The sequence below is a fragment of the Stegodyphus dumicola genome, chromosome 1 (assembly GCF_044657685.1).
Source record: "Stegodyphus dumicola isolate Sdum_Otavi_A_Nest chromosome 1, ASM4465768v1".
NCBI lineage: Eukaryota > Metazoa > Arthropoda > Arachnida > Araneae > Eresidae > Stegodyphus > Stegodyphus dumicola.
In genome coordinates, this window is record NC_140768.1 from 132,222,086 (window position 1) to 132,242,783 (window position 20,698).

Consider the following 20,698-nt stretch of genomic DNA (forward strand, 5'->3'; position numbering starts at 1 on the left):
CGCGAGTGAGTGTGCCTCGTCTAGTAGTATCGAGAATGCGCCTCGTCGAGATGCCGAGTAAGAGTGCCTCGTCGAGTGCGAGTTAGTTAAAATCGAGTTGGTGTCTCGTCTAGCGAGTCAATCCCTGCGGAGTCGATCGCGTTGACAGCCGGGCAGCGAATGCCGAGTGGGTAGTCGAGTGCACCGAAAAAGTGTCGTAGTGTATCGCGGTTAGTGCATCGTCGAGAGAGCGTATTGAGTTCCGGGAACGACTGAGCCGAAGAGTCGGGAGCTATGCTCTGAGTGTCGTCGAGTGCATCGCGAGTTATAGCGTGGAGAGTCTCGAGAGTACGTGGAGTTCCGAGAACGACAAAGCAGAGTCGGGAGCTGTACTCTGGTGCTTTGCAGGAAGCTGTCTCCACCGTTTTTGCCTGACAGTGTGAAGGCTGTGTTCCAGTGTGTTTATTTGAATGTATCTTCGACGACTGTAAAAAGTGTTATTGGAGCTGTCCTGATTAATATTGGCTAAATAAAGCGTGTTTCGATACTTCATTATCAAGTGTTGTCATTATTCACTCCAAATCTGCAAACCCCGTACGAACGTGAAGGAAGAAAATAACGTAACAACTGGTGACAGAAAAAGAAAAACGCAACACAACATTTCATTTGCTATCCTTTAACAAAAGCTATACTTTTCATGTGCTCTGGCATGGTTTGAACTAATTCTTTCGTGTGAAATATGTTCTATTGCTCCATAAGAATTGTTTTTGGTAGAGCTTTCGAAGAAATTTCACATTTCCTTATTATTTTCTCCAACTCCATGCACGTTCGATATTATTAAGTAAAGTTTTGGTGATGTCAACTTCTTATTTAAGAAGTTTTGAGGACTTCCAGACAATTATATAATAACCAAAAGTGAACATTTAGGACTGTATGATTGTAATCGTTGTTCTGATAGAATTTGAATGTATTTTACTTTCATGTTTTTCTTGTAGACTTTGAGGTTTTCATTAAGATTATTTACATATTTATACTAATCCATATTATTTTCTATAAAAACTAAATTTATCCTTCCAAATGCAGGGAAACATTCCCTAATCATTATTTTTTCACCTTTTCTTAACAGTAAGCAATAAAGTTTTTAGATTCAATTCTTCATTCGGCTTTCGTAATACAGTAATTCTTCCATCTGACTCAAATGTATTAAACTTGTCTACAAATAATAGCATTGTCCAAATATGATAAATTTTTATTTACCATGGATTTTGCAAAAGCCAGGAAGTATTTTCTTTGTTTTCTTATTATTGAAGAATTTCTCTCTTGCTGAGTTGCCTATTGTATCCATGTGCCGTTATCACTCTTCGAACAATTTCAGGTTAACATTTATTGTAAACCGTACTTCTAAGTGCTGCACGTTTTACAGCACTAATATTTCGGTCTGTTTTGATTTTTCACAGAATAATCTTCGATTCCTTGGGGTCAGCTTGATCCAGACATCAGCGCATTTTCGAAGTTCCATTCAATTCCCATGGTATTATAACTTCATAATGGTTTACATTTGATGCTTTACATTTAATATTCTTTTGGATATTTTGATTGCTTGTGCCATCTTTAAAATGATGAATAACAAAGTTTCTTATAGAACTTATTGTTAATTTATATCGTCTTGCCATGTTCACTTCAGATATAGCACTAATAAGGAATTCTGCTAAAAAGCAATTACTTCTAAATGCAGATAATAATTCTGATGATATATTTTCATTTTAATTGAAACATTACGATCGGAAATATATATCAACAGTATTCTATTTTCCGATTATTGTACTTTTCATATTTTCGACTTAAATCCACTTTCGACTTAATTCGACTTAAATCTTCTTTTCCACAAGATTATTTTTCTTTCAACAAAATATAACAGGGATAGCATAAGGACTACTTATGGGATTATAATTCTATTTAGCATTTCTGCAGTACGTTTTCCATTATTTCTTCCTTGACTATTGGTTCTGCTGTTGATTTACTACCTGCATCAGATGTGGGGCCTCATCAAATAAATTTTTAAAATTTTCTTACCAACTACTCCAGCTCCGATTTCTCATCCTTATTCAATTCCAAACCCTGCGGCTGGGCTTTCTTTTCCACCAACTTTTTCATGACCCAATTGCACAGTAGCTCTTGAAAATTAGTTTTTGCTCCCCCCCCCCACAAAGCCTTTAAGATATCCAATGTTACATTATCCTGTAGATTTTTCACTACAAAGAAAACCACCTTCTGTGTTCATATTTCACCTGTACTACTGTAAAGATTACTTCCACGTATTCATACTGTTTACCTTGGGCGGCGATCACTCTTGTTTCTTGGACACTAAATAGTCTATTTAAAGTTTTCTTAAAGAAATTTCTGCCCCCAAAAAACTACTTTGCGTCACTTTATCCAATAATACATTAGCTGAAACGTTGTTTAACAGATTTTAATCACTGGGAAGGACAAATTTTTTATCGATACCGCATTTAATTGACTCTGAGAGGAATTTTTTTCTTTTCTTTGAGAATATACCCTCTGCATTTCAATACCTCGGACTAGTTTTTCATTACCTCAGACTAAATGCTACCTTTCTTGTGACATGATTCGTAATTTGCTTGGGAGCTAATTGTAGGATTACACTTGATTTGGTAATATTAATTACTCAAATAACCCTAACAGACGTGAAGCGGACTATCGCTACTTTTAAAACAACGACAAGGTCTTGAGAAGGTTAAAAATAACCTTTTTATTTAATCAGAAATTAGAACACAAATGTATTCTCTTGTGCTACAATATCCACAACTCGTGGTGATGCAAAATAAATAGATCAGTCCAAATTGAAGTGAAAAGTAGACCGGTAGTCAATAACTACACAATTAAATAGTATTGTTAGAAGTTGGCTCACTAACTCTACCGCAGTATCACAATCAAAGTGTCAGCAGCGATAGGACACAAAGCCGAATAATTACAGCTATCAGAGCTAACAGGAAGCTAACAACCGTAGCGCGCACTCGATGCCAGAAATAAGCTCTGCCTCAAAATATAGAAACCTCAGTTTAAATACTGGCTGCTCATTTGCATTCTGGGGAGGAAAACGGAAAGAAGAATCCATAGAAAAAGGCAGAAATTATAAACAGTTGGCTCATTGATAAAAAATTCCTTACAAAGTATAACTAGCCATATGTAAAAACTGGTTTTTCTAAATTTATACCAATATAATTGAATCTTTTTCTCTTTAGTTTTTTCAAAAAATTGTATTTTGTTGGATAGTTGGATAACATATAATTTAATAATACGAATATCATAATTTAATTTTCTTTTGTATTCTAGCTATAGTATTAACAAGTCTAAATTCATATTGATCTGCCATCCCACCGCCATCAAAATCTGCCATTAAAATCTCATATTGATATACATCCCACCGATATTTAGATATCCATTAACAAAACTCGTTCAACTGCAGCAATATGTTATGCTGATTCCAGAAAAATTGTTATGGAATTCAAGTAAAGTAATACTACTGGCTGTCCATTAAAATTTGTTCTGGATTTCAAATACCATTACCGATCATGAAATATTATTCAAAATTTAATAAGCTTTTTATATGAATGTAGAGAAATAGAAAAATTAAATTTTTGGAAGTTAGGTGTAAGTGTTGTCGTAGAGGAAAAAATCGCTACACACATGCACGCAGATAGACAGACATTACTCAAAGAATAGTAAAAAGTATTTGTGATTATCCTAAATTCATGCTTATTTGCTGAAAACTCACTGTCGAAATTTTGGACCAGAAATATTGCTTACTTTACTTATAGATTGGCGGAAGGTAATAATACAAATATAGCTGAAGGAAAGAAATAAGCTGATTCATATTTCATATTCCTTATCTAATAATTAAACAATAAAATATTTTTTGCAATGAAAAATAAAATGCTTTTTAAATTTTTTTTCATTGCTGGATTTTTAGGAGTATGATTAGTAATTAAGTACTAGATGCAAAGCACTTGTCATATTAAAAGATATTGAACTGTTGTAAATACTGCTTGCTTACTCAGTTAAAAGAATTCTTTAAGAGTTTCCTGACTCTGGAGGATATTTGTTTGATGGAAATGACAAGATAAAATATTTGTAAGCATTAAATAGTAGTAATGTAAAGAATGTAAAAAATTTCTTTAATAAAATTCGTAGTAATGCGTACTTTTTATAGTTGTGGCAGGAATTTTGCATTTACGCAGCCTAAAAGCTAAACGAATTTTTTTGATAGATAATTAAATTTTTATGCAAGAAAGAAAGCAGTTTAATTCAAAAAATGCCCTTAACGCAACTATATAACTTCCATTTATCTTTCTGTAGAGTCATTATGTTTTTTGAGGCAGAAGAAGTGGAAAACGTGCAATGTTCTCGCCGGAACTCGAACCTGGACCTCTCAAATACGCGCCGAGTGTGGTACCGTTACACCACGAAGGTATGCTGGAAGAATGGAGAAAATGTGTTTAAGTATGAAAATTAATAAATAAAATACATAAGCCATATGTGTTTATGGTTGTATTTGTGACTGTGTTCGAAAGAATAAACCAACTATGTTAATGACATTTTTTATATTGAACAAACCTTTAATTTTTTTCATTTGTTTGAAAAAGAAATGCATAAAAAACTTCCATTTCATCAGTATAAAATCAGCATCAATATGGATGATAACGTAAAGCCTTTTCTTTTCAAATGCAGATTGTTAGTAGACTATACGTAGGAAGTGACACGTCATTACTATTTTACTTTTATTGTTCTACATCTAACAGGACAGACATAAAATATGTAATGCTTAATTCGTTGGATAGATCACCAGACCGGTTTCTTGTCTTCTCATCGCGGGCGGGAAAAAAAGGGAAAATATTTCACAGCAAAGGGAAACTCAAAACGCGTAGGGAGTCTTAAAGTATAACAACAGCGTCGTTTCGCCACTTTGCTTTAGCTTGTGTTGTGAAAACAAGTGTTTTGTGATCGTTGCATCTTCGCTTTTAAGGTTTATCAAATTTTTTTGCATAGTACGAAGTAAGTTTTTGTTTTTTAATTTCTATCTTTATTATAAATATACTCTTTAATAAGTTATTCTATAAACATAAACCATTCAACTTTCGAATACTGAATTTGCCGCCAAAACTTTGTAAATTCTTCAAGTATCTTGACCGTTTATCTTCCGAATTTAGGTTGCATTTCAATATTTTTATTTTTATTTCTGTTATGCTGCCAGTTAGTTTAATAAAAATATGATTATAGTTTAACGAAAAAATTCTATAGATGTATCGCCTGCGTATTTTTGTTTGGAAACCAAACTGAAGTTCTGAGAAATTTAATGTAAATCGAAAAGGTCCCAAAATATTTTATTTAAAATAACTAATGATGTATAATGCATTTTCAGAAGAGGAAAAAAAAGTTTAAATCAGTTCCACTCAAAGTATTTGTTATCCTAGTGAGCGCAAATAGCAAATTTTAGAATAAATTGATTTTGATTGAATTCTTCATAATTATGTGCAACGATCTGTACTTGTAAAACTGATCATTCTTGCATCTTTGTCTATTTTGACTATTCTTGCACCATAGTCGACTTTACTTTTATTATTTAAGGTCTATTCTACAAAATTCAATGTCTATTCTACAAAATTCGGGAATCCCAGAATTTGGTAGTAAATATTTCACAATTTCCACTTTGGATTTCTTTATTATCAGCAGTCTGGGATTTAGTATTGTAAATCTCAATAATCGTTTCTTTGAAAAAGAAATGCATAAAAAACGTTCCTTTAATCAGAATAAAATCAGCATGTAGATAGATGATATGTAAAGGCTTTTTCTTTTCAAATGCAAATCGTTAGTAGACTAGTTTTGAGTGAACGGTGTCATTATTTATTTACTTCGCCATTCATCTTATTCACTTTCCTAAGCATTTTAAAAATTTATTGAAGTTTTTAGTCCAAAGGGGTATTTGCCCAGAAGGACTATTAATTACGTTTTGGCATTTTGCGTTGATTCACTATAAGCGTTCTTTCACTTTTCAAATTGTTGGCAACAAATATTATCGCCCTAGATTATATTTAAAATTAAATAATGAACAATCTACATAAATGCATGTATGTTTCTCTCACTGTGATAAAACAGCGGTATTTAGAGCCATCAAATTTTGAATGTTGAAAGTTTCCACCCGAATATGGGCATCTGGAAGTCCAAATTTGAAATTTGGAATTTATGTTATTATCGATTTCATATTTTGTAAAACTTTAACGAATTTTTGTTTAACAAACTCAAGGATTTCAAAGCGAGCAATGCAACGTTGTACAGAAGAAACATTTTTATCTCCAGCGCGCGAGACTTGTATCGGAAATGCTAAAGACATGCTTATTTTAAAATTATTTTGCGATATTGCTCTTGAACTGAGTTTTATGGTCTAAATGCGAAAAGCATGATATTTAATAAATAAAAGCAACATGCAATATGCTAAAAAAACACATTTGGACTTAATTTAAAATGTGAAACTTTTCAGATTTTTTTTTAATTCTTTGTTCAGATTTATTTTTGTTGTGGAACTCGACGCATTCTATTGTTGAAGCCTTTTTTTTTATTATTGTGAATAAAAAATTGATTGCAACAGTGAACTTTAATAGAATAATAATTATCGATTTATAAAACGAATATTTGCATATTTATTTCAGCTAAATAATTCGAATAATTTTTGTCAGATTCACAGCTCACTGAATGACGAAAGTCGAGCATAAACAATGCAATAAATAATGCGAATAGCTGTCGAAGTGATTGAAGTAAATAGATTTAAAAAAAAGTAATAAATAAAAGTAGATTTTAAAAATAGCAGATGAATGAAGGTAGGAGAACTTTTATCTTTCCTTATCATAAGCCTGGCATTTATTTTGCAGTTGAAAATATATTTTAATTTGGTTTACTACGATAATATTTCTATACTGTTGGTGTACCAATACCACTGATAAGGCAACGAAACTCGTAGAAGTGCAGAATAATTTTTGTCCTTGGAAAATTTTAAAAATAATTTTTTTCCTTGGAGAAGCAAAATAATTTTTGTCCTTGGAGAAGCTTCTTTTGAATGAATATCAGCGGTTCTGAAACTTTTTAAATGGTGCACGACATAAATAAGAATAAAAAATATATTTAATATCATATATCCAATATATGTATCAAAAGAGGTTCTTTTACATTAATTTTGAACATTAATTTAAATCTTTTGTGCAAAAATTGTATAATGTACCAAAAATAATGTAATGTACCATTAGTGGTACGTGTATCATAGTGTACAAAACCCGCATTAGATGATGTGTTGAATCAGGATCTGAGAGTGAGTTGTGCCTAATTTTAAAACTGTTTAAATTATACAGTTATGTAAAATATTAATAATATGCATTTTCTTTATTCCAAGTTATACTTGACATACGTTAAATGTATTTTAAGTAAAGATAAAAAGAAAGGGAAAATATTTTGAGAATAGAATATATGTACATATCATTAATAATATGGATTATGATTTTTCTTGAAAATTAGATTTAATGTCAAATACAGTGTTTTGTAGTAGCTGAGAAATACTTGGCGCCAGAGCGGAATCTGGGCTAATAGCGCATGCGCTACCAGAATTGGTGCTGAACTATATTCTGGGAGAAACTTGATTTTTTGTGGTACATTCGAAGTTGCAATTCATATGTTACGCTGTAAGGTGAAACCTAGCCCCAGAGAGTAGCTATGGAAAATAAATGTATTTAAAATTAGAGCGTGTTATTTTTGTGTAATGTGTGTGGTGTTATTTTATTATGATATATAGCTATCGAAGGGAAATAGAATAAGTCAATTCAAGTTTTTTGGCTGCTCAGAGCCGGAAAAGCTAATGAAGTTTATGAGACTGTGAATTTACTTTCGGTTTTGTGAAACGAAGAATTACAAAGGATACTTCCAGTTCAGTAGAAACAAAAGGGTAAGTACCCTCCCCCTTTTTGAAGCTCTTTATTTGTTTATTGACTTTTGCTAATTAAAATGTCACTAAAGGAGATATTAGCGAAAACACGTACATTGAAAACACAGTTAGCAAAGTTAAAACAAAAGGTTGCGGACGAAAATGTCCAAGGAAGTGACTTGGAAGCACTGAAGAATAACTTTAAAGCGTTTGAGACAGAGATAAATTCTAATTTCGATTCTTTGTTCGGGCTATGTACGGAAGAAAGTATTGATGTTTATGTAAAAGAGAAAGAAGAGATTGACGATATTCTCTTAGATGTAGAAGTCGAATTAAAGCGTAAATTAGCCAAACTTTCCAAAGAAATTAAATCGGAGCATTCGGTTTGCACGAATACTGAGAACAATGTTAAATTACCCAAAATTACTTCGCCAAAGTTTTCGGGTAACTTACATGAGTGGCTTTCATTTAAAAATATCTTTTTAGCCAGTGTTGATTCAAATCCTAATTTAACAGATGCAGTCAAATTACAGTACTTAAAATCTGCGCTTAGAGGAGATGCTTATCGTATTGTGCAGTCAATATCCATAGTTGACTCTAATTATAAATTAGCCTTTTCATTACTAGAAGAAAGGTTCTCTAATCACCGTAAACAAGTGTATGCTCATCTGAGACGATTTATGAATATGCATCCTATGCAAAATGAGTCTGCGTCAGCAATATTAAACTTAATTGACATAACAAATGAATGCGTGAGATCATTAGAAGTTTTAAATCAGTGTGTTAACGGTTTTTTTTTTTTTTTTTCAATGTATTTGCATACATTTTAGGGCAAAAATTAGATCCTAACACCAAAATATGGTAGGAAAGAAAATGAGAGAAAGAGAATTTGCCTAATTTAACAGATCTTATAGAATTTCTTAAAGATCATGCAAGAACTCTCAACGCTTCAAATAGTGTGACTAACACAAAAAAAGCTACACATAGAGTTACGTCTGTCGTTTCTAATGCAAATGAAAAACATATGCAGAATTCGTGTAGGTTATATAATTTGAGCAATCACAAACTTTTTAATTGTCCTAAATTTCGGAAGGGGGCCCACCAGCGGCCGAGCGGTAAAGTCGCTGAACACTGGTAGTTCGGTCCGAGGTTCGAATCCCGTGAACGGGCTGGTTGCATGGGCGTTTTCGTGGTTTTCCCCATGTGTAACGTGTATACGAGCCAGTTTTCCTTAGAAAGTCCTCCACGAAGGCACCCCTCCACTTAGGCAGATAGCCCTCGTGTGCTTTGCCATAATTAAATACATCATAAATTTCAGAAATTAAGTGTAAAAGAAAGGGTAGAATTTGTGAAAAAAACAGAATTTATGTTTTTGTTGCTTTAATTTGCACAGTGGGAGAAATTGCCGTTCTAATTACTTGTGCAAGAAGTGTAAGGAAAAACATAGCTTTCTCTTGTGTTATCAAAACGAAAATAATTCCGTTGGCACCACAGTAGAAAGAGCAGATACTTCAGATCAGGAACTTCAGATCAGGAGTTGGGTGATCAAAACAGCAATGCGTTAAATGTATATGCACCTGCATTTCAAGCTAAAACTCAAAATGAAACCTTTACAGCCGCTACTGGTACTAATAGTGGGAAAAACGTGATTTTATCTACTGCCTTTGTATTCATGATGGAACTTTAATTAAGATGAAAGCGTTATGTGATAATGGAAGTGTTTCTTGTTTTTGTACCACTGAATTAGCGGACATACTTAATTTAAAAAGGGTAAAGACAAATATTTCGGTTTGTGGTATATCAGGTATTTCAACTACGATAAAAAGAAAAAACAGTTGCCCTTATCTGTAATCAGGAACAAACGTATAAAAGGAAACTAGAGGTTTTGGTAATTCCAAAAATAGCAGGTTTAACTCCCGCAAAGTTTATCGATGTTAGTAACCTTGTGTTTCCTGAGAAGGTGAATTTAGCGGATCCGGAATTTTATATACCAGAGAAAGTAAATCTGTTGCTCGGCGCGGAAGTTTTTTATATGTTACGAGCTGGTCTATGTTTCTATCTCAGGCTTGATATTACAAAATAGTGTGTTTGGATATATAGTTAGTGGAAATATAAATGATTCACGGAGAAATAATTTATCGTATTGTGGGTGAATAAATGATAATTCAGAGAGTGAATTGAAATTGTTTTTCGAACTAGTAGAATCATTAGGAATTAAAGATGATCCTTATTGTCATGAGGAAGACAAAGCATTGGAAATATTTAATAAGACAGCTTGTTTCAAAGCTGGTCGCTACGAGGTTACTTTACCTTGGAAAAGGGACTGGAGTGAATTAGCTGATAATTACCGAGTAGCGGAAAATAGATTAAAAACTCTTGCAAAGTGAATGAATTATGACAAAACGCTGTTTTCTACATATAGGGAAATATTAGATGATTATCTCAAGCAAGGTATTATTGAGAAAGTGTCAGATGGAAATGTACCTATCGGTAAACCAGTATTTTACCTAACACACCAACCGGTATTTAGAGAAACCAGTGCTTCAACAAAGACTAGAAGAGTGTTTGATGGCAGCTCACATGAGTTCGGGCAGCTATCACTGAACGATTGCCTATGGACAGGGACAAATTTAAATCCTGATATGTTCCATCTGCTAATTAATTTCCCATTAAATAAAGTTGCAATTTCAGCGGATGTAGAAAAAGCATTTTTGCAGATTGCTTTGGCAGAAAAGGATCAAGACGCAGTGCGATTCCTGTTTGTGGAAAACACACAATTAAATGATCTAAAACTAGCGACATATAGATTCAAGCGCGTAAATTTTGGGATTAAGTCAAGTCCGTTTTTGTTGGCTGCAACAATTAAAGAACACATTACAAAATATCGAGATGAGCAGCCAGATGTATTTGAAATATTGAATTCTTGTATTTATGTTGATGATTTTATTACTGGACAGGACAGTATAGATGAGGCTCTAAGCTTATCGCGTAAAGCTAAACAAATTATGAGTGCAGCAAATATGAACTTGCGTAAATGGGTATCCAATGATCCTGAGCTGATGAGAATATGGGAAAAGGAAGAGTTCGAGATCCACCCACATAAAATCAATGAATCAAACGAGACACTTAAGATCTTGGGAATATCTTGGGATACTAATGAAGACAGTCTGAGTATAGACACAGACAGTTTGATGGAATTCCTTAAGAATAAGCGTAATACGAAACGGTTCATCTTGAAAACTGCCGGGAAGATTTTTGATCCCTTTGGGTTAATAACTCCATTTAGTGTTAGACTTAAATTCTTGCTACAAGAACTTTGGGTTCGAAAACTGACATGGGATGATGAACTACCTACAGATATCTGTCAAGAGTGGGCAAAGTGGTGCTGTGAGTGTCATCATCTAAGTAAAATTGCAGTTCCAAGATTCATTTTGAAACCCGAAGCCGATTCCATAGAGATCCATTGCTTTTCAGATGATAGTCAGAGGGCGTACGGTACTGTTGTCTACGTAAAACTGCGTAAGCAAGAAGAAATTTCTGTGAGTTTCGTCGCATCAAAATGTCGTGTTGCACCTGTGAAAAAAATTACGTTACCTCGTCTTGAATTACTTGGTGCATTACTAACAGCGTGTTTAGGTTCTGGAGTGAAAAAATTGCTCGATCAAAAGAAATCCTCGAGAATATTTTATTGGATTGATGCCAAAATAGTGCTATGCTGGATTAAAGGTACCAGTACCAAATGGAAATCTTTCATCGCCAACAGAGGTAACGAGAATAGGAAGTTAACCCAGCCGACAGAGTGGTTCTATTGTTCAACAAAAGAGAACCCAGCAGATGTTATGACGCGTAGTGTTCAGATTGACTTTCTTGTGAACTGTTCCAAATGGTGGTCATGCTGTGACTTTCTAACATGCTCAGAGATTCCTCATCAGGACTTATCATTTGAGGTAGTTGAAGTGTGTCCAAATGAACTTAAAAAGAACAATGAACTGCATAACGATTCTAACTTAGTTTTAATTGCACGTAATGAACCAAATCTCTTTAATGATACTCTTAATTTGTCTTCTAATTATACTAAACTTATTCGTATTGTAAGTTTCATTTTCAGGTTTATCCATAATCTTAAGAACCCTCATGTAAGGAGGTACGGAGTACTGATTTTAGAAGAGATAAAGGATGCTGAGGTGTATATTTTATTCGAGGCCCAAAAAAGTGAGTTTAGAGACGAAATAAATCAATTAAAAAGAGGTAATTGTGTAAACCTCAAAAGTAAATTAGCATCACTGAATGTGTTTCTTGATAACATGGGGCTAATTAGAGTGGGCGGACGATTGTCCTATTCGGACCTAAATAATAATAGTAAACACCCTATAGTTTTACCTACTAAACATAGTTTAACTACTATTATTTTTAGAGCATTTTCATTTGAAGTACTTTCATTTAGGATCACAATCACTGTTACAACAGGTAAGACAAAGGTTCTGGCCACTCAATGGTAGAAATAATTGTAGAAAGATCTTCTACAGATGTGTGACATGTTTCAAGAACAAACCCATCACAGTTCAAGAAATAATGGCCGAGTTGCCCAAAGAGCGTGTCACACTATCATACCCATTTAACATAACTGGTGTTGATTCCTGCGGCCCATTTGAAATAAAGTTTAAGAATCAACGTAAGGGAGTTTTGAACAAAATTTTATGTCGTAGTATATGTATGTATGAGTACAAAAGCCATACACTTAGACTTTGTGACAGACCAAACTAGCCAATCTTTTATTTCGAGGTTAAAACGTTTGTTCTCTAGAAGGGGAAAATGTACTGGAATAATGAGTGATAATTCTAAAACCTTTATTGGTACTAGTGTAGAATTCAAAAAATTGCAAAACTTGGTTGAGTGTCCAGATGAGAATTTAGCGAGTTTTTATACCACTGAAGGTATAGAGTGGAAATTTATTCCTCCAAAGTCGCCAAATTTCGGCGGAATTTGAAAGGCCGGTGTTAAATCATTTAAGAGTCGTTTGAAGAGAGTTATTGGTAATCAGTGTTTAACTAGAAGAATTTTTAATTGTTTTAACTGAAATTGAAGGAGTGTTCAACTTAAGACCTCTTACTCCAATTTCAGCTGATTACAATAATTTTGAAACTTTGACCCCAGGTCACTTTCTGGTTGGTAGACCTATCAGAACTCTAGCTGAGCCAGATTTATCCAACATAAATGAAAACAGACTTTCTAAATGGCAAAGAATCACTAAGTATACACAAAAAATGAAAACGTGATTATCATGATAATTTACAAGAACGTCACAAGTGGAAATTTTTAAAGGATGACGTTCAGTTGGGAACTCTTGTATTAATAAAAGATGAAAATTTTCCTTCAACCAAATGGTTAGTGGGGAGAATAGCTGAGGTTTTTCGTGGTAGGGATAACAAAATAAGAGTAGTAACTGTAAGATTGCCTAATCAGCATTTGCTGAAACGAAATGTTCGAGATATATGTATACTTCCTGTAGAATGATGGTTTATTTATATTATAATCTGTTGTAATAATTTGAATGTATATTTTTCAATATTGTGATTTGTTATTGTGAAGTAATTTATTGTAGTGCCTTTATATTTACATTTATTGAAATAATAGTTTTGAAATTGTTAATTTCAACGCCGGGAGTGTTTTGTATTAGCTGAGAAATACTTGGCGCCAGAGCGGAATCTGGGCTAATAGCGCATGCGCCACCAGAATTGGTGCTGAAATATATTCTGGGAGAAACTTGATTTTTTTGTCGTACATTCGAGATTGCGATCATATGTTACGCTGTAAGGTGAAACCTAGCGCCAGAGAGTCGCTATGGAAAATAAATGTATTGAAAATTAGAGCGTGTTATTTTATTATGATATATAGCTATCGACGGGAAATAGAATAAGTCAATTCAGAAGGAAACAAACATAAAAGGAATTTGTGTTTAATCTACTGAAAATCTTACAGTTTTATTTTAGAGTTGATGATCTGATGATCAGAAACATTAATTTAATATATGGTTTAATACATGGTATATGCACAATTTTAATCAGATGCATTTAAAAGAACATTGCTTTTAAAAGTCTATGGCTATCTGCCTAAGGAGAGGAATGCCCTCTTGGAGGACTTTATAAGGAGAAATGGCTCGTATACACGTTAGACATGAGAAAAACTCCGAAATCGCCTATGTAAGCCAGCCCGTTCGCCTGAAATCGAGCGCAGGTCGAAATTACCAGCGTTCAACGACTTTACCACTCGGGATGCTGTTTTTAATGTTTCCGAGTACGAATGTAATCCATTATTGTTAGTCTGTTGCACCAAACGCGATCTTACTAAGGTGAAATTTTGGCCTTTCGTCAATTAGTCGGTGGATTTTCCTTCGTAGTGAATTCCGTAAACACAGAGGGTTGAATAAGGTATTGTGTTTTTGTTTGGAAAATTCATAGTCTTTGCATATTTTGATGTTTCTGGCAAATTCATTGTCTTTGCACATTTTGATAGGAAGCTACTGAATAAACCTAGGATTTTCTTTTCTTGCTTTTTTTCACGTAATATATTACTTGAATTTCACTGTTAAAAACTGAATTATTTTAAATCGAAAATTTTATGCTATATTATATTAAATTCTATTGTCTTTTTTTTCGGTGGAGGTGGAGGAGACGATAAATAGATTTTTGTTTAATGCATTAAGACCTCTGTGTTTTTTAACGCCAATCTAATAGTATAGTTTGTATCAGTGTAAATGTCAGTTTTAGGGTATAAATATAAGTAAGTGGCTTAGGTCTCATGAACTCTCTGCTGACACATTTTTTAATAAAAGGCCAGAATGTTAACCCAGCCCCCTTATATATATGTACACTAAACCGAATTTCTACACAGTGTTTACTATATGCTGAATACTTTTCAGGAATAGTCTTGAAAATAGTTTAAAATTCTTAGTTCTTGAAACTTTCACAGGGTTTCTTCCACCTTTTTTTTAATGATGTTTCAAAAGCTAGCTTATATAAAGTTTGTAAAAATTTAATTTTTTATGAGTAATAAAATTATTTCGAAAATAACGCTATAAAATTAAACCAGTTTTGAAACTGAAAAAATAAATAAAATAAAATAAAATAAAAATAAGAAAGGTATACGGAAAATTATGTAAAGTTTGTAAAAGTTTATTTAATTTTTTATGAATAATAAAATTATTTCAAAAATAACGCTATGAAATTAAATCAGTTTTGAAACTGAAAAAATAAATAAAATAAAAATAAGAAAGGTATACGGAAAATTGTAAAAGTATCAAAAAAGTATTTATATATTTTCTTGTCAGAAACTATGTAATTTTTTATAAAATATATTTATGATGTATTAGTGTATTATGTAAAGTATATTATAGAAAAGGAGCAAAAGATAGGAAATCAAAAAAAATTTTGAAGGCAAGATTGAGTATTATGAAGCTAATAAAACGAATATTTTTTTAATAAAATTTTCAATAAAAAAAAATACTAATAGTTCTGAAACATAAACTAGTATGTTAAAAAAAAAAAAAGGATTTGGGGAAAACTGTTGAAATATTACTTGAATTTATTAGTATAATTTTCGAATGCTGGAGCTTTAGAGGTTCGATGGATCTAACTACATAAAATGTTTTGAAAACGTTATGAGTTGGAAAATGTTTTCTTATGAAATAAAGCAAAAGTAAAGACCTAAATAACCAAAAGAAAGCTTTATTATTTTTTTTCAGAATTCAGTTTTAAAATACCTCAAAAATTATTTTAAGCTTCAGAAAAAAAAGGGGGAAATAAGTTTTTTTTTTTTTTTAAATTAACCAAATAATTTCAAATCTGACGTGTTAACGAATACAGAACTCAGCAAAATGCATCTTGTCTCTTTAAAAATGAATCAAATTTGTCTGCAACAAAATACTTAAAATTGAAATTTAGTGATTATGAGAAATAAATAACTGCCTTTCAAGAATTTAAATGCTTTCTATGGAGCTATATTTCTCAATTTTTTCCTGAAGCTTAAAATAATTTTTTAGGTATTTTTAAACAAATTTCTGAATGCTTCCCCAGAAAGTTATAAATGGGCAAATTTTTAAGTTGATAATTTTCGCGTAATAAGAAGAATTTATTGAAAATTGTTCTTGTCAAAAAGTTAGAAATGGCACGGTAGAAAATTGCAAATGAAGAATTGACTCTTCAAGGAGATTTAAATATTTCCCAACGATGACAGAGGATTATTCGCTCTTTTTTTAAGCCCAAAAGGGACGTCAGTCCCGAATAAAACAATATTATCTCCAGCGCGCGAGGCTGTCTGTCGGAAATATGTTTCGCTTTTGAAGTATACCGAAGATATAAAACATTCCCATGTTAGTCTAAATATATATTCATCTAGTATCCTAAAAATCCTGGTTCATCTCTATTGATAATCTCTGTTGATAAACTACATAAATTTTAAAAGAACTCTTTTGGGCGAACATTAAAATCTGAGCTCTTCAAATGTATTTATTTATTCATTCTGTTTTCGTACCTTTGAATGAAATTTCGTCGCGATGTTTTAAATCATATTTTACGTTATTATGCTCAAAATATTTTATAATTAATACAGTACATCTAAACGTGATCAATTAATACAGTACATCTAAGCGTGATCAATTAATACAATACATCAACATCTGACAATTAATACAACACATCTGAAGCAATTAATGCAATACATCTAAGCTTGATCCTGGCTCCTGGCATGTTTTGAAATTATGCTACTACACGTAGCATTTAGTATTCAATAATTCATATGTTCAAACTTATAATAGTGCATATGTATCTAATAACAAAGCTGTATTGGTAAAGGCGCAATAGCAAGATAAGCAGAAACTACGCCTCTATTCTTTTAACTTTCTAAATTCACTCTTAGAACTTGCGTGGGTAGAGTGTTTCCATAACAACCTAACGAAACATTTCCTGTTGCCGTTCTTGTTAATTTAGTGTTTATCGGAAGGTGCTCCTCTTTTCTGCAGGTAATTTCGTTTCCCATTCTAATTCTTTTTGCCAAATAGCTGATGAATTTGATGTCTTTTACTGAGTAGATTTCAGAATTAATTCTTTTCTTTTTCACTTCAGAATTTATCTTATAATGAAGCTAGTTATGGGCAGCAGATGAGAAGGTGAAACAAATTTATTTGTATTTATGATTAATGACATCTGAAATCAGTGAGAATTCATTGAAGAAAATACTGAAATGAAAATTAAATAATTTTTTTTTTTTTTTTTTGCCAGAAAACTATCAGAATAATGAAAAGAAATTTTTATAAAGTTAGATTACAAATTTTATTGTATACTATATTTCGTTTAAATTTTATAATAAAAATAAAGAATTTATTTTTAAAAGAACATCTGATATGTATAAGATTGTTAAGGAGCAATATAATATATTCAGCACTAGACCAAAACTGATAGTTTGCAAAATCGTTTTTAAATTAGTTTTAAAAATTTCCAATAAAATGGAATTGAGATTTCTGATCAAAAGTTATATTATCTAGATCTCAACTAAACAATATTGACATCATACAGATCTCAGAAACTATGCTATTCTCGCTTTTAGTACGTCATAAAAACATGAAAAAACATTTTAAGAGAACATTTAGATGAAAATAAAAACCTCCTGAATTTGGATTTTGGCATTTGCCTCTTAATTTGGAACTCAGATAAAAAGAGAAATCTGAAAATATAGATTAAATAATCTTGGGAGAAGGTTAGATGGTGATCAAAATGATTTTTTCTGTGGATGTTGTTAGAAAAGGATGAGAAATTCTACTATACTAAAAAAGACTAATATTTGGGTTGAATAAAGTTTAATAGTTAATCAACCCAGTGAGTTTTCCATCGACTTTTATGTGAATTATAAACGTTTTGCTTTTGCAACGTGCAGTGATGAATTCCTATTAATCGCATCTTCATCATTGATACTGATATAAGTTTGAATAAATAATTAAATAAAATTTAAAAAATAACCGAATTTAAATAATCTTTGCTAATATTATAAATAGTTTCAAAGGCTTAATTAAATTTCTGATCATTCACCTCTGAAATTTTCAAACTTTATTTGTTAATTAGTCAATTCATGCATAAAATTTAATCTTCGTCTATTTGAGGTTTTTAAGATTTTCTTTTGATAAACAAACGTAGATGAAGATCTTAATATTAGTGACACAGTTTTGAATAAAATTCAACCCTGAATTCGAAGCGAAAATTAGGCTTTTCGATTCCAAGAATGCACGGGCGCCGAATCTTTCACGTGGGTGTCGACTTCTAACTTACAACCGACGCACAGCCCATAAATAGTCACGTTCAACGTGACTGGGTGGGCTTGATTGCTCACACAGCTTGAGCTTCCCTTCCTTTTTTTTCTCTCGTAGGGAAAATTTAGAACGTCATCTGAACGGTTTTTCCTCTAAGCTGGACGAGTGGGATTTTGTTCAATTTGCGTCTGAAAAAAATGTTATCAAATATGCATTCCAAGCGTTTTTTTAAACAGCACCTTAAGTAAGCAGAAACATGTTAAAGTTTTTATTTTATTTTTAATTTTTGGAAAATACTAATTTGCTTAAGAGCAAATTTTAGACACATGTGTCCCCGGTACTTAACATTCCATGCAAAATTTCCGTGCACTAGTTATGCATTTTTCATATTATATTTTATTTGAATCTCCATTTTTGTAGTAAGATCATACAGCAGAACTAGTGTCTAATTTTGCATCTGTGCGAACGTAATCTATTATTTTAAATTTCCATTCTGAGAGTATTAATATAGGTTTATCTCATTGAAAATCTCTAATCTACCATTCTTTCTGCACACATTTCCATCACTCTTTTTGTAATCCGTCCCAAAAATTCCTGAAAATCTTAAAATTCTGATACTGAAGCTACAATTACAATGAAGAATGTACAATTACTGATAAGCTAAATTCGCTTGTAGCCGCATTCCATTAAAGTGCAAACAAATTACCTAAAATTAGAAGGAATTTTAGTACAATTGCTGATAAATTTAGAAAGTACAATTACTGATAAGCTAAATTTGCTTGTAGCCTCAGTCCCTAAAAGTGCAAGAAAATTACCAAAAGTTAGAAGGAATTTTAGTACAATTGCTGAGAAATTTAGAAAATACAATTACCAATAAGCTAAATTCGCTTGTAGCCGCAGTCCATAAAAGTGCATGTAAAATTACCTAAAGTTAGAAGAATTTTAGTCATCCTTTATGCGCGCTTTCATGGTGTAAGTGATAGCTCAAGCGGCTAGCATCGGAAGATCCAAAGTTCGAATCCCGACTTGGGCATAGCTATTTTCTGACACTTTTAGCTACAAAATTTTATACTCTGTACAGTGGCACCCGACTCAAAGAGAGCGGACAATGCGTTATCATCTGGATCCAGCGACTAAATCTTTTCTCTGCCTAATCGCCTTTAAATGGATACGGTTGATCTGGTTTGTTTTATTTAATTGTGGCAAAGCCCTCATGGGCTATCTGCCTAAGAGAAGAGATGCCTTCGTGGAGAACTTTTTTAAGGCAAACTGTTACGTTCAGGGTCATATTTACGTATAAACTACACAAGCTATAGTTTAGGGTCCCCACTTTCATGAGGGCCCCACAAAAAATTAAAATATAGTACAAATAGTATTAAAATATATTATAACAGACTTATAAAGGGGCCCCTATCTCAAATAGTTAGGGCCTTGTCAAGTCTAAATCTGCCTCTGGTTGCGTTATACACGTTACACGCGGAGCAACTACAAAAACACCATCCAGCCACCTCGTTCGCCGAGATTCGAACTCGACCGAACTACCAATGTTCAGCGACTGTACGGCCGCTGTTGGGCCTTTAAATGATTAGAGAATTTTCACCCTTCTACTGCATTCCTTCATGATGCAAATGGTAGCACGTCCGGCTGTCCATCGGAAGATCCGTACTTGAATTCAGACGACGGTATTAATGATTTTCTTTCATTTACTACTTAAAAAAAGAAGGAAAAAAAACATAATGACATGGAGAGAGAACAAATCGTTTATCTTAAAGGAAGTAAATTATCCATCCATGAGATTATAATTCTAAAACCAAAAACGAAGGAAATAGAGATTTTTATATTTCAAAAATTAAATAAACAAGGCAGAAAGAATCTGATTTTTCTGTATTAGGGATTTTTCTGTATTTTACAACTTTTAATGAAGACGTTTTGAGTTTTGATGCGTTTTTGCCTTGCCGCGAGATGAGAACTGAATTGATTGAATGAGAAATATATCTCTAAAAATTCGAGGAAATGAGCTTAAATGAAGTGCAGCAAAAAATGTGTATAATTAATAAGCCTTACAAAGAAGTCATATAGTGTCCACATCAGATATTTTTAAAAGCATTTATCTGTTTTAAATTCCTTACTATTAGCTCACACTCTCCCTATACCTTGTTCAAATTTTCAGTGGTTAATAAAATACTTTTTATTCACCACTCAAGTTTAAACACATTTTTTTAAATATGTAGTGGATGACACTTGATGTTTGGATAGTATTTGAACAAAATATTATAAAGTAATATAAAAAAGTACGTAAACGTAAAAGTAATTTTAAATAATATTAAATTACATAAACAAGTAATATAATTTTTTCAAGTCAATTCCTACTTAAGTCAACAAAGAAAAATTTTACTTTAATTACTTTTTATTAACGTTCTTTAGTAATGTTAATATTA

At 32.3% G+C, this 20,698-nt stretch overlaps 1 protein-coding gene across 1 annotated transcript in view; it reads left to right on the forward strand.

The window, feature by feature from the left end:
• Nucleotides 1–4,896: 4,896 nt before the first annotated feature.
• LOC118203712 (alpha-crystallin A chain-like) overlaps nucleotides 4,897–20,698 on the forward strand; it is a 69,758-nt gene continuing 53,956 nt past the window's right edge. Inside the window, exon 1 of the mRNA XM_085820759.1 lies at nucleotides 4,897–5,052. The gene's annotated coding sequence lies outside the window, so the exon portion shown is untranslated. The remainder of the gene's footprint in view (nucleotides 5,053–20,698) is intronic.